At 37.7% G+C, this 15,268-nt stretch overlaps 1 protein-coding gene across 4 annotated transcripts in view; it reads right to left on the bottom strand.

The window, feature by feature from the left end:
• The window catches only part of LOC102553320 (uncharacterized), a 66,965-nt gene that overhangs the window by 24,063 nt on the left and 27,634 nt on the right, over positions 1 to 15,268 (bottom strand). For all 4 annotated transcript variants that reach the window (XM_087659568.1, XM_087659566.1, XM_087659569.1 and 1 more), the window contains exons 2-3: positions 6,729 to 6,876; positions 4,908 to 5,001 (exon numbers count right to left, since the gene is read on the bottom strand). The gene's annotated coding sequence lies outside the window, so the exon portion shown is untranslated. The remainder of the gene's footprint in view (positions 1 to 4,907; positions 5,002 to 6,728; positions 6,877 to 15,268) is intronic.

Here is a 15,268-nt window from a genome sequence, read left to right as displayed (position 1 = left end):
TTCAAAGAGTTAGACAGAACAATTTGCAAATTCATCTGGAATAACAAAAAACCCAGGATAGCTAAAGCTATCCTCAACAATGAAAGGACTTCAGGGGGAATCACTATCCCTGAACTCAAGCAGTATTACAGAGCAATAGTGATAAAAACTGCATGGTATTGGTACAGAGACAGACAGATAGACCAATGGAATAGAATTGAAGACCCAGAAATGAACCCACACACATATGGCCACTTGATTTTTGACAAAGGAGCCAAAACCATCCAATGGAAAAAAGATAGCATTTTCAGCAAATGGTGCTGGTTCAACTGGAGGTCAACATGTAGAAGAATGCAGATCGATCCAAGCTTATCACCCTGTACAAAGCTTAAGTCCAAGTGGATCAAGGACCTCCACATCAAACCAGACACACTCAAACTAATAGAAGAAAAACTAGGGAAGCATCTGGAACACATGGGCTCTGGAAAAAATTTCCTGAACAAAACACCAATGGCTTACGCTCTAAGATCAAGAATTGACAAATGGGATCTCATAAAACTGCAAAGCTTCTGTAAGGCAAAGGACACTGTGGTTAGGACAAAACGGCAACCAACAGATTGGGAAAAGATCTTTATCAATCCTACAACAGATAGAGGCCTTATATCCAAAATATACAAAGAACTCAAGAAGTTAGACCACAGGGAAACAAATAACCCTATTAAAAAATGGGGTTCAGAGCTAAACAAAGAATTCACAGCTGAGGAATGCTGAATGGCGGAGAAACACCTAAAGAAATGTTCAACATCTTTAGTCATAAGGGAAATGCAAATCAAAACAACCCTGAGATTTCACCTCACACCAGTGAGAATGGCTAAGATCAAAAACTCAGGGGACAACAGATGCTGGCAAGGATGTGGAGAAAGAGGAACACTCCTCCATTGTTGGTGGGATTGCAAACTGGTACAACCATTCTGGAAATCAGTCTGGAGGATCCTCAGAAAATTGGACATTGAACTGCCTGAGGATCCAGCTATACCTCTCTTGGGCATATACCCAAAAGATGCCCCAACATATAAAAAAGACACGTGCTCCACTATGTTCATTGCAGCCTTATTTATAATAGCCAGAAGCTGGAAAGAACCCAGATGCCCTTCAACAGAGGAATGGATACAGAAAATTTGGTACATCTACACAATGGAATGTTACTCAGCTATCAAAAACAACGACTTTATGAAATATGTAGGCAAATGGCTGGAACTGGAAAATATCATCCTGAGTGAGCTAACCCAAACACAGAAATACATACATGGTATGCACTCACTGATAAGTGGCTATTAGCCCAAATGCTTGAATTACCCTAAATGCCTAGAACAAACGAAACTCAAGACAGATGATCAAAATGTGAATGGTTCACTCCTTCTTTAAAAGGGGAACAAGAATACCCTTGGCAGGGAAGAGAGAGGCAAAGATTAAAACAGAGACTGAAGGAACACCCATTCAGAGTCTGCCCCACATGTGGCCCATGCATATACAGCCATCCAATTAGACAAGATGGATGAAGCAAAGAAGTGCAGACTGACAGGAGTCAGATGTAGATCGCTCCTGAGAGACACAGCCAGAATACAGCAAATACAGAGGCGAATACCAGCAGCAAACCACTGAACTGAGAATAGGACCCCCGTTGAAGGAATCAGAGAAAGAACTGGAAGAGCTTGAAGGGGCTCGAGACCCCATATGTACAACAATGCCAAGCAACCAGAGCTTCCACGGACTAAGCCACTACCTAAAGACTATACATGGACTGACCCTGGACTCTGACCTCATAGGTAGCAATGAATATCCTAGTAAGAGCACCAGTGGAAGGGGAAGCCCTGGGTCCTGCTAAGACTGAACCCCCAGTGAACTAGACAGTTGGGGGGAGGGGGACAATGGGGGGAGGGTGGGGAGGAGAACACTGATAAGAAAGGGGAGGGGGGAGGGGGATGTCTGCCCGGAAACTGGGAAAGGGAATAACACTCGAAATGTATATAAGAAATACTCAAGTTAATAATAATAATAATAAAAAAGAAATGTTCAACATCTTTAGTCATAAGGGAAATGCAAATCAAAACAACCCTGAGATTTCACCTTACACCAGTGAGAATGGCTAAGATCAAAAACGCAGTTGATAGTAAATGATGGCGAAGATGTGGAAAAAGAGGAACATTCCTCCATTTTTGGTGGGATTGCAGACTGGTACAACCATTCTGGAAATCAGTCTAGAGGTTCCTCAGAAAATTCGACATTGAACAACTGAGGACCCAGTTATACCTCTCTTGAGCATATACCCAAAAGATGCCCCAACATATTACAAAGACACATGCTCCACTATGTTCATAACAGCCTTATTTATAATAGCCAGAAGCTGGAATGAACCCAGGTGCCCTTCGACAGAGCAATGGATACAGAAAGCAAGGTACATCTACAGAAAGGAATATTACTCAGCTGTCAAAAACAATGTCTTTATGAAATTCATTTGCAAGTGGTTGGAACTGGAAAATATCATCCTGCGTGAGGTAACCCAATCACAGAAAAACACACATGGTATGCACTCATTGATAAGTGGCTATTAGCCCTATGCTTGTTTTGCCCTAGATGCACAGAACACATGAAACTCAAGAGGGATGATCAAACTGGGAATGCTTCACTCCTTCTTTAAAAGGGAAACAAAAATACACTTGCAGGGGATAGGGAGGCAAAGATTAAAACAGAGGCAGAAAGAACGCCCATTCAGAGCCTGCCCCACATGTGGCCCATACATATACAGCCACCAAACTTGATGAGATGGATGAAGCAAAGAAGTGCAGGCCAACAGTAACCGGATGTAGATCTCTCCTGAGAGACACAGCCAGAATATGGCAAATACATAGGCGAATGCCAGCAGGAAACCACTGAATTGAGAACGGGACCCCCATGGAAGGAATCAGAGAAAGGACTGGAAGAGCTTGAAAGGGCTGGAGACCCCATATGAACAACAATGCCAACCAACCAAAGCTTCCAGGGACTAAGCCACTACCCAAAGACTATAAACATGGAATGACCCTGGGCTCCAACCTCATAGGTAGCAATGAATAGCTTAGTAAGAGCACCAGTGGAAAGGGAAGACATTTGTCCTCCTAAGACTGAACCCCCAGTGAACCTGATTGTTGTGGGGAGGGTAGTAATGGGGGGAGGATGGAGAGGGCGACACCCATATAGAAGGGGAGGTGGAGGGATTAGAGGGATGTTGGCCTGGAAACCGGAAAAGGGAATAACAATTGAAACGTAAATAAGGAATACTCAAGTTAATAAAGAGAAAAAATAGTTAAGAGCACTAGCTCCTCTTTTGTAAGTATTGGTTGGACTCAATTTGCAGCAGAGGCATGGTGGTTCACAACCATCTGTAACTCATGTTCCAGAGGATACAGTGACTACTTCTCTCCTTTTTGAATACTACATAAATATGGTGCATAATAAACTCTATAGTTAAAAAACAACATAAAATAGAAAAATTCAATGTTTTAAATTGTCTGGCTTGTCTCTCTGCATGAATTTTATTTGCAGGCTTCTTACAGTAGACTTTTAATTTAAAATAAGTAAATTAATTAAAATTTAATAAATTGATATATTAAAGTAATTTAAAAATTCTCACAAATTCTAAGTTAATATCACAAGTAACCAAAACTTAGATTGAGATATTTTATAATGTATTTTTAGGCGAGTCTGAATTTTAATAATTTTTCTACATTGTAATTAATTTATATTTGTAAAAATTTTATAATGAATGTACATTTTGCATTTACTTTTGTTTAATATAGTAACTTATACAAAGTTGTTAAATATATATCCATATAGATTTTCATTTTATTAGAAGTTCTCTCAAGCCTAGTACCCTCTCCAGGAATAATGGATGTTATCATCCAGTTATTTCATAGCTTGCAGATTATCAATCTGTGTACAACAGTAACTGGCATAATTTGTTTGGAATAGTGAGATTACAAGGCATACTGGTGTGAGCAGAGCTATCCCTTAGAGCATCTTTCTAAGTCTTCATTATAGTTAAAACCAGGTGACTAAAATTGGTAACATATATTACCTTCCATCTGGAATGAATATGTACCAATTCGAATGAAAAATTAGTTAAGAAAAATTCTTGCACAAATTGAATCTAGTAAAGCCATATTTCCAAGATAAAAATGCCAAAGGTTATGATGCTGACATTGACTGTCCATTTTGGGATTTGTTCTCACCAGGAGGAAGAAATATATTTCAATCAACAAACTCAGTTCTATGTGTTTGGGTACTATTCACAATTTTGTAGCCTTTGAGTCACATTTTTGGAGTTCTTGGCATTACGGATAAATTATTCACATTTTCTTATGATATTTGCAGTCAAATTTATTGACTCATAGTCTAACCTTTAACTCTTTGTTAAACTTTATTAACCTTTTTAACTGCCTTTGTAAAAAGACAAGAAAAAATATAAGGTTTTCAGACAAAGTTATTATTTTCTTTGAACTTTTATAGTCATACAAAGACCTATAAAAATTGGTGTATGCTCAAGTAAGAGTTCTGAAAACAATTATGTATATACACACATATAATACATGTATAACTTTCCAATTTCAGGTTATTTTTATTCTTCTGTTAATAGCTAATTCATTTTGTTATTTAAGCTTACAAATGCTCAGATTCTGATAGTAACAACCAACCACAAAGAAAACCCTACTCTTAATATGAATGATATTACCATCAATTATGCCAGAGATAGAAAAGAAAAATAAGAGGACTAATGTAGTTTCTTAAAATTTCAAAGACAGGAAATGGTTGGTCTTTTAAATACTTTCATTTTATAAAAAATATTATTTATTCTTCTCTCATACATTACATCTGGACCATAGTTTCCCTACCGTCCACTCCTGTAGTTTCCCTGCTCCTCTTTGCCTCAGATCTACTCCTCTTCTGTTTCTCTTCAGAAAAGATATGGCCATTCGGAAACTTCAGCTAAACACAAGCAATGTACAGAGGTTATTTTCATGTAGGTCTGGGACAGCATACTATCTTTAGTAGCATTCTCTTAAATTGTTTTCTAGTATATTCTATTTTCAAGAAGCAAATATGGTAAAATTCATAAACTTTTATGTAACACATTTTGAAATACTTTACATTCAAAACTGCTTTGTTCATCTTTCACTTTTGAAAAATGGCTTCTGGAAGGAAGTGACTAGAGGCAGTAAATGGCTTATGAACTAAACATGAATTAAATTTGAACTGAACCTCTGATTTCCCGGATTCTGATTCTTTTTAATAGCCCAAGGAAATTCAATTAACCCAACCCTCAGAATCTAATTATGTTCATTGTTTCAAATTGACACTCACTTTTATCCTTTTATTCATTAAACATTTGCTAAGTTCTGTAATTGAATGTCTTTTAAATAAAAAAAATCACATTGCAGAAGACTTTCTGGAAATGTTTTCACTTAACTTCTAAATTTATACATCTTAATATTTATTTCATATTTGTGTTGCCTTGTGTCTTCCTATATATCTATAGTCTGTGGCCATTTCTGGAGGCAACTTTCACTCTAGAAATGAGATCTCCTAACTTCCTTAAGAAGATTCTGTTAGAATAAAACAGAATGCTGATTTATGTATGGAAGAAAGAAACCACAATGCCCATCATTGACAGTGACATATAATAGGACAGGTGCTGTGTGTGACCAGATTCCTTGGAATCTGAGCTATTCAACAATGGTTTAATTTACAACTTTTCTTAAAGGTGATATTGTCACACCCACCATCATTATATTTGATAATCATAAATATAGTATATTTTTATTTAGCTAAATATTCTAGGTCAATGTATCTCATTATTCTTAAAGGCGGGTACTTGGAAGAGAAAAGTATAAGAAAATTAGAAGCAATCTGACAGGAAGCAAAACCATTCATTTTAATTAGAAAAGGTCCTGATGAAGACATTTAAGTGGGAATGTACCTCAGTTGTGGAGCATTTCCTACCATGTGTGATACCTTGGCTTCTTAAAATATCTGCTTCTTAAAATAGATAAGTGGAAATGCTTAATCATGGATCTATGTGAACATTGGATTGGATAAGTGCACAAACACCTACTGATGTCATCCACTGGTATACAACATTCCTGGTTAATCTTTGTTGTTGTTCCCTTGACAGAAGCTATAGTTATCTGGGAAATCTTAAATGGGAAAGGACTCCATCAGATAGCTCATAGGCAAGTCTGTAAGGTATTTTCTGATTAATGATTTGTATAGGAGAGTTCTGCTAACTGGGGCTAGTGCTAACCTTGGGGAGGGTGTCCTAGAGTCTATAAGAGAGCTAGCAGAGCAGAACAAACCAGTGAACAGCATTGTTATATGGCTAGTCGGTTTCTTCATTTGTTCCTGCTCTGACCTTTTTCCATATGCTGAATAAACCTTTTCCATCATAAATTGTTTTGCTCATGGTTTTTTAACCACAGCAATAGGAGGCAAATAAATACAAGTGAATGTAGTGGTTCCCATATTCGTTGAATCTATCAGTAGCAAAGAATTAATCTGTGATGGGTAGAGCCTCCAAAATACCTGATGATAGATACTTGACTACTAATGGGCCATTTTCTGTAGACCCAAAGCATGAATCTACAGATAAAGTGTATTTATGAATGCACTGACTGTGTCTTGACTATATATTGACATTTTGTAGCCTTTTCTCCTACCTTTTTTATATTTGTTCATTCCATCATCTGCAGTATTTCCTGAAGTTTAGAGAAAATGGTCCAAATGCCTTGTTTAGAGCTGTGAATTTATCTATCATTTATTCTCACATCTTGTGTAGCCATATATTTCTTCATTCATCATTGTTCACTGAAACGAGAAGGTTCTTTGATCAAAACTTATGATAATGTTTATCTGTAAATGCATATTTAAAAGGCAGTTTGATGTTACATCAGTTTAGTTTAAAAATCAATATTTATGTCCCTGAGAGTATAGATTCATTCACACAGAGCAGATGTAAAACAAGGTTATCTCCTTATTGTACTATTCTATTGAACAGGTAAATACATTGTTCCTAGGAGGATTCTGTAGCTTAAAGTCATTACGCAAGTGAAGGCAGGTACAGATTAGAACATGGCCTACCATTGGATGAGAAGGAAGGATGGCCAGGAAAAAAGTTTTAGAAAGGGGGAGACAAAGCGGGAGTGAGGGAGAGGAGCTAAAAGAACATAGTAGCAGATGTTAAGATTCTTCTCTGAGGGATGAAGCAAAGAAGTGCAGGCCGACAGGAACCGGATGTAGATCTCTCCTGAGAGACACAGCCAGAATATGGCAAATACATAGGCGAATGCCAGCAGGAAACCACTGAATTGAGAACGGGACCCCCGTGGAAGGAATCAGAGAAAGGACTGGAAGAGCTTGAAGGGGCTGGAGACCCCATATGAACAACAATGCCAACCAACCAAAGCTTCCAGGGACTAAGCCACTACCCAAAGACTATATACATGGACTGACCCTGGACTCTGACCTCATAGGTAGCAATGAATAGCCTAGTAAGAGCACCAGTGGAAGGGGAAGCCCTTGGTCCTGCCAAGACTGAACCCCCAGTGAATGTGATTACTGGGGGGCAGGTGGAAATGGGGAGAGGATGGGGAGGGGAACACCCATATAGAGGGGGAGGGGTTAGAGGGATGTTGGCCCGGAAACCGGGAAAGGGAATGACAATCGAAATGTAAATAAGAAATACTCAAGTTAATAAAGATTAAAAAAAAAAGATTCTCCTCTGTGCATAGTTAAAGGTTGCTATGACTATTCTTAAGGCATGGGTGTGTATAGGATTTTGTGTTGTTTAGATGGACAAATTATATCTTATCAATTGCATCAGAGGATACTGTGGGGAGTATTCTTTCATGTGGTGGCTTTATAGAGTTCAAGAGAATATATGGTGGCAGGACACACCAGGACTGCGATGGAATTGGGATGTGTATGCCTCGCATGGTGGCAACCTGACAAGAGAGATGTGAGTGAGGGCTGGGAAGCTTGACAGAGTGCTGTGATTGAATGGCTTGTGGACTGCCTGGTTCAGAAAATACTTGTGGACACTGTGTAATAGCTGAGGTAAATTAGTGCTACTTCCAATGGCCCGCTGTTGCAGGAACTAGTGAGAGCACGACCACCAGGTACAAGAACCATTCAACCTTTCTTTGTTTCTTTCTTTGTTTCTTTCTTCCTTCCTTCCTTCCTTCCTTCCTTCCTTTCTTTGTTTGTTTGTTTGTTTCTTTCTTTCTTTCTTTCTTTCTTTCTTTCTTTCTTTCTTTCTTCCTTCCTTCCTCTCTCTCTCTCTCTCTCTCTTTCTTTCTTTCTTTCTTTCTTTCTTTCTTTAATTGTTTTTACTGCAACAGGTTTCTCCTGTAGAAACACAGTGTGTTTACTCTTCAGGAAGTCCTCACAATATCCTCTGAGATACCTCAGCTCTAGCTTACATAGTCTATGAAGGTGAAGGTAAGTGATGTGCTGACTGCAGAAATAAGATCTTAGTATTAAATTTTGGTGGTATAGTAAGAGAAATGATGAGATCTCATACTTTTTGTAGAACTCCTTGGAACTACTTGTTTAGCAGTTTATAGGAGGGCATCCCACTGCAAGCACTGAAGATTTGCTTAATTATCTACAGCTCTATGAGTAGCTTATTCTAACCATGCTTGATATCTTTCACCTAACTCTTTTTTAAATATCAAGTATATTATAAAACTACAGGGTGGTAGATTCACATTTGTTTGTTTGTTGGTTTAATATGTTCTTTATTTTTATTAATTCTTTCCATGGGCTCATCTTTTTTTCCCCTGAAATCAATATGTTTAGAAATTTTAATGTACAGAAATAAATATCTATCAGAGCAAGAAAATATAAATGTAGTTAATTTAAAAGCAAAAGTGAAAGAATACCTTGAAAGATAATCCATCCTTCCAAAGCTATAATCACTAGGAAATTCATAACACCATTACATTAGGTCAAACAATAAAAATGGAATTAGTCATTCAAGTCAATAAGTATTAAAGCTGTACACATAAAGAAAAATGAGCTAAGGAGGGAACTGATAAGTAAATGGCTGGACAAACCTGATGCCAGTCTTATCTGTCAAACAGCTTCAAGTTATCTCCCTAGAGTTTTCTTCAAGGTAATAAAATATTGACCAGCACAAAAATGATAAAGATAGATTTTAAAATTGGAATAACAATAAATATGAAGGAAATAAGTTATAATTTCTGTCACTCATACATCTATACAAAAATGTTGAATTACACAGCACAGTCAAATATAGTTGCTCCTTAGAAAAACATTATCTACTATTGAGGCTCAAAGAATGAGCACCCTACCCTGATTATTAAATTTTCCAAGAGTAAAAATGATATATTCTTTTTTATTTGATTTAATTTTTATTATAATTTAATTTATTTACATTTCAAATGTTATCCCCTTTCCCTATTTCCTATCCACACACCCTACATCCCATCCCCCTACTCCTGCTTCTAAGAGGGTGCTCCTCCACCCACCAATTCCCATCTCATCAGCCTGGCATTCTCCTACACTGGAACATCAAGCTTTCACAGAATCAAGGGCCTTTCCTCCCATTGATGCCAGATAAGGCCATTCTCTGCTTCATATGCAGCTGGAGTCATGGGTATTTCCATGTGTACTCTTCAGTTGGTGGTTTAGTCCCCAGAGTTCTTGGGGAGGGGTTCTGATTGGTTGATATTGTTGTTCTTCCTATGGGGTTGCAAACCCCTTCAGCTCCTTTATTCCTTTCCCTAACTCCTCTATTAGGGTCCCCATGCTCAGTCCAATAGTTGACCTTCTTTATCAATGTCTCTTCCCTACTAAACATTCCCAATCTCAACTTGACCATAATTTTATATTGTCTGCATTCTACAATATTCCATCTCCTAAGACTTCCCTCTCCAAATGACTTTATCTATTTTCCTAGCTTCTAGAGGCACTCCACGTTTGTATAGGGTCAGAGAATCAAATTCTATGATCCAAATGTAGAGGAGAGCATGTCTGTCTGAGTTAATTCATTGATTATAATTCTTTCAAGTCTACCCATTTTTTCCAATTGTCAAAACTTTACTTGTTTCAGAAAAATAAAATTTCATGGAGTGGTGTAATTAGCTTAAAGGTCTATCAACTTTCGAATGATAATTAAAATACCATACATAGTAATTATTATTTCTTTTTTTCCTTCCCTCTTTATTAACTTGGGTATTTCTTACTTACATTTCTTTTTTTTTTATTCCTTATAAAAGTCTTTAATAGAAGAAACTAGAATTGGATGGTTGTCTGCTTGAGGTTAATTCTGTATGGCAGAACTGAAATCTCTTTCATACTCTGCACATGCTAACTGGTTACAGCTTGGTGTAACTACTGTTTTCTTTCTTTCTTTTTTTCTCCATCTTTATTAACTTGGGTATTTCCTATTTACATTTCGATTGTTATTCACTTTCCCGGTTTCCAGGCTAACATCCCCCTAGCCCCTCCCCTTCCCCTAATATATGGGTGTTCCCTTTTCCATCTTCCCCCCATCACCACACTCCCCCCAAAAATCACGTTCACTGGAGGTGCAGTCTTGGCAGGACCAAGGGTTTCCCCTTCCACTGGTGCTCTTACTAGGATATTCATTGCTACCTATGCAGTTGGAGCCCAGGGTCAGTCCATTTATAATCTTTGGGTAGTGGCTTAGTTCCTGGAAGCTCTGGTTGGTTGACATTGTTGTTCATATGGGGTCTCAAGCCCCTTCAAGCACTTTCAGTCCTTTCTCTGATTCCTTCAACGGGGGCCCCTTTCTCAGTTCAGTGGTTTGTTGCTGGCATTCACCTATGTATTTGCCTTATTCTGACTGTGTATCTCTAGAGATCTATATCCTGTACCTGTCAGCCTGCACTTCTTTGCTCCATCCATCTTATCTAGTTTGCTGGCTGTATATGTATAGGCCACAAGTTGGGCAAGCTCTGAATGGGTATTCCTTCAGCCTCTGTTCTAAACTTTGCCTCCTTATTCCCTCTCAAGGGTATTCTTGGTCCCCTTTTAAAGAAGAAGAGAAGCATTTGCATTTTGGTCATCCTCCTTGAGCTTAATGTGTTCTGTGCATCTATGGTAATTCAAGCATTTAGGCCAATATCCACGTATCAATGAGTGTATACCATGTGTGTTTTTCTGTGATTGGGTTACCTCACTCAGGTTGATATTTTACAGTTCCCTCCATTTGCCTATGAATTTCATAAAGTCATTGTTTTTGATAGCTGAATAGTATTCCATTGTGTAGATGTACCATATTTTCTGTATCCATTCCTCTGTTGAAGGGCATCTGGGTTCTTTCCAGCTTCTGGCTATTATAAATAAGGCTGCTATGAACATAGTGGAGCATGTGTCTTTGTTATATGTTGGGGCATCTTTTGGGTATATGCCCAAGAGAGGTATAGCTGGGTCCTCAGATAGTTCAATGTCCAATTTTCTGAGGAACCTCCAGACTGATTTCTAGAATGGTTGTACCAGTCTGTAATCTCACCAAAAATGGAGGAGTGTTCCTCTTTCTTCACATCCTTGCTAGCATCTGTTGTCACCTGAGTTTTTGATCTTAGCCATTCTCACTGGTATAGGTGAAATCTCAGGGTTGTTTTGATTTGCATTTCCCTTATGGCTAAAGATGTTGAAGATTTCTTTAGGTGTTTCTCAGCCATTCAGCATTCCTCAGCTGTGAATTCTTTGTTTAGCTCTGAACTCCAATTTTTAATAGGGTTATTTGTCTCCCTGCAGTCTTCCTTCATTATTTGTATATTTTGGTTATAAGCCCTCTATCAGTTGTAGAATTGGTAAAGATCTTTTCCCAATCTGTTGGTTGTTGTTTGTCCTAACAACAGTGTCCTTTGCCTTACAGAAGCTTTGCAGTTTTATGAGATCCTGTTTGTCGATTCTTGATTTTAGAGCATAAGGCATTGGTGTTTTGTTCAGGAAATTTTCTCCAGTGCCCATGTGTTTTAGATTCTTCACCAGTTTTTCTTCTAATAGTTTGAGTGTATCTGCTCTGATGTGGAGGTCCTTGATCTACTTGGCCTTATGCTTTGTACAGGGTGATAAGAATGAACCGATCTGCCTTCTTCTACATGTTGGCCTTGTTGTACCAGCACCATTTGCTGAAAATGCTATCTTTTTTCCATTGGATGGTTTTGACTCCATTATCAAGTGACCATAGGTGTGTGGGTTCCTTTCTGGGTCTTCAATTCTATTTCACTGGTCTATCTGTCTGTCTCTGTACCAATACCATACAGTTTTAATCCCTATTGCTCTGTAATACTGCTTGAAGTCAGAAATGATGATTCTCTCAGAAGTTCTTTTTATACTTGAGGATAGCTTTAGCTATCCTGGGTTTTTTGTTATTCCAGATAAATGTGCAAATTGTTTTATCTAATTCTATCTTCATAAAATTGGGTTGGAATTTTGATGGGGATTGCATTGAATCTGTAGATCACTTTTGGAAAAATGGCCATTTTTAATATATTAATCCTTCCAATCCATGAGCATGGGAGATCTTTCCATCTTCTGAGATCTTCTTCAATTTCTGTCTTCAGAGGCTCGAAGTTCTTATCATATAGATATTTCACGTGCTCGGTTAATGTCACATCGAGATATTTTATTTTATTTTATTTGGGACTATTATGTAGTGTGTCATTTCCCTAATTTCTCTCTTGGTTTGTTTTTCTTTTGTGTAGAGGAAGGCTACTGACGTATTTGAGTTAATTTTATACCCTGCCACTTTGCTGAAGGTGTTTATCAAGTTTAATAGTTCTCCGGTGGAACTTTTGGGACCGATTAAGTGTAGAATCATATTGTCTGCAAATAGTGATATTTTGACTTCTTCCTTTCCAATCTGTATCCCTTTGATCTCTTTTTGTTGTCTGCTTGCTCTGGCTAGAACTTCAAGAACTATATTGAATAAGTAGGGAGAGAGGAGGTAACCTTGTCTAGTCCCTGATTTTAGTTGGATTCTTCAAGTTTCTCTCCATTTAGTTTGATGTTAGCTACTAAATTGCTGTATATGGCTTTTACTATGTTTAGGTATGGGCCTTGAATTCCTATTCTTTCCAGGACTTTTATCATGAAGGGGTGTTGAATTTTGTCAAATGATTTCTCAGCATCTAATGAAATGATCATGTGGTTTTTATCTTTCAGTTTGTTTATAGAGTGGATTATGTTGATTATTTTGCATATATTAAACCATCCCTGCATCCCTGGAATGAAGCCTACTTGATTATGATGAATGATTGTTTTGATTTGCTCTTGGATTCAGTTTGCAAGAATTTTATTGAGTATCTTTGCATTGATATGTATAAGGGAAATTGGTCTGAAGTTCTCTTTCTTTGGTGGGTCTTCGTGTGGTTTAGGTACAAGAGTAATTGTGGCCTCATAAAAGGAATTCAGTAGTGCTCCATCTGTTTCAATTTTGGGGAATAGTTTGGATTGTATTGGTATGAGGTCTTCTATGAAGGTCTGATAGAATTCTGCACTGAACCCATCTGGACCTGGGCTCCTTTTGCTTGGGAGATTTTAATGACTACTTCTATTTCTTTAGGAGTTATGGGGTTGGTTAAATGGTTTATTTCTTCCTGAATTAACCTCTGTACCTTCTATCTGTGTAGGAAATTGTCCATTTCCTCCAGATCTTCATGTTTTGTTGAACATAGGCTTTTGTAGTAGGATCTGATGCTTCTTTGATTTTCCTCTGGCTCTGTTGTTCTGTCTCCATTTTCATTTCTGATTTTCTTAATTTGGACATACTATCTGTGTCCTCTCGTTAGTCTGGCTAAGGGTTTATCTATATTGTTGATTTTCTCAAAGAACCAGCTTTTGGTTCTGTTGATTCTTTGTATAGTCCTTTTTGTTTCTACTTGGTTGATTTCAGCTCTGAGTTTGATTATTTCCTGCCTTCTACTCCTCCTGGGTGTGTTTGCTTCTTTTTGTTTTAGAGTGTCCAGGTATCCTGTCAAGCTGCTGACATATGTTCTCTCCTGTTTCTTTCTGCAGGCACTCATAGCTGTACGTTTTCTTCTTAGCACAGCTTTTATTTTGTCCCATAAGTTTGGATATGTTGTACCTTCATTTTCATTAAATTCTAAGAAGTCTTTAATTTCTTTCTTTGTTTCTTCCTTGACAATGTTATCATTGAGTACAGCATTATTTAACTTCCATGTATATGTGGGCATTCTTTCCTTATTGTTATTGAAGACCAGCTTTAGCCTGTGGTGGTTTGTTAGGATGCATGGGATTATTTCTATCTTTCTATATCTGTTGCAGTCTGTTTTATGACCGATTATATGGTCAATTTTGGAGAAAGTACCATGATGTGGTGAGAAGGTATATCCTTTTGTTTTAGGATAGAATGTTCTATAAATATCTCTTAAATCCATTTGGTTCATGACTTCCTTAGTCTGTCTATGTCTCTGTTCAATTTCTGTGTCCATGATCTGTCCATTGATGAGAGTGGGGTTTTGAAATCTCCTACTATTTGTGTGAGGTGCAATATGTGCTTTGAACTTTAGTAACGTTTCTTTTATGTATGTAGGTGCCCTTGCATTTGGAGCATAGATATTTAGGCTTGAGAGTTCATCTTGGTGGATTTTTACTTTTGTGAATATTAAGGTGTTTCTCAGCCATTCGTGTCCTTCCTTATCTTTTTTTGATGACTTTTGTTTGAAAATCGTTTTTATTCGATATTAGAATGGCTACTGCACCTTGCTTCCAGACTTTTACTCTGAGGTAATGACTGTCTTTGTCTTTGAGGTTTGTTTCCTATAGGCAGCAAAATGTTGGGTCCTCATTGCTATCCAGTGTCTTTTTATGGGGGAACTGAGTCCACTGATGTTGACAAATATCAAGGAATTTTGATTGTCGTTTCCGATTATATTTGTGTTTGGATGTGAGATTATGTTTGTGCCTGTCTTCTCTTGGTTTTGTTGCAAAATGATTAGTTTCTTGTTTTTTCTACAGCGCAGCTTGCCTCCTTGTGTTGGGCTTTACCCTTTATTATCCTTTGTATGGCTGGATTTATAGAAAGATATGGTGTAAATTTCATTTTGTCATGGAATATCTTGGTTTCTCAATCTATGTTAATTGAGAATTTTGCTGGATACAGTAACCTGGGCTGGCATTTGCGTTCTCTTAGGGTCTGTGTGACATCTGTACAGGATCTTCTGGCTTTCATAGTCTCTGG

The sequence above is a fragment of the Rattus norvegicus genome, chromosome 4, assembly GCF_021556685.1.
Source record: "Rattus norvegicus strain SHRSP/BbbUtx chromosome 4, alternate assembly SHRSP_T2T, whole genome shotgun sequence".
In the NCBI taxonomy this organism is placed as follows: domain Eukaryota; kingdom Metazoa; phylum Chordata; class Mammalia; order Rodentia; family Muridae; genus Rattus; species Rattus norvegicus.
The sequence above is the reverse complement of the archived record's forward strand: the minus strand, read 5'-3'. Positions and strand labels throughout refer to the sequence as shown.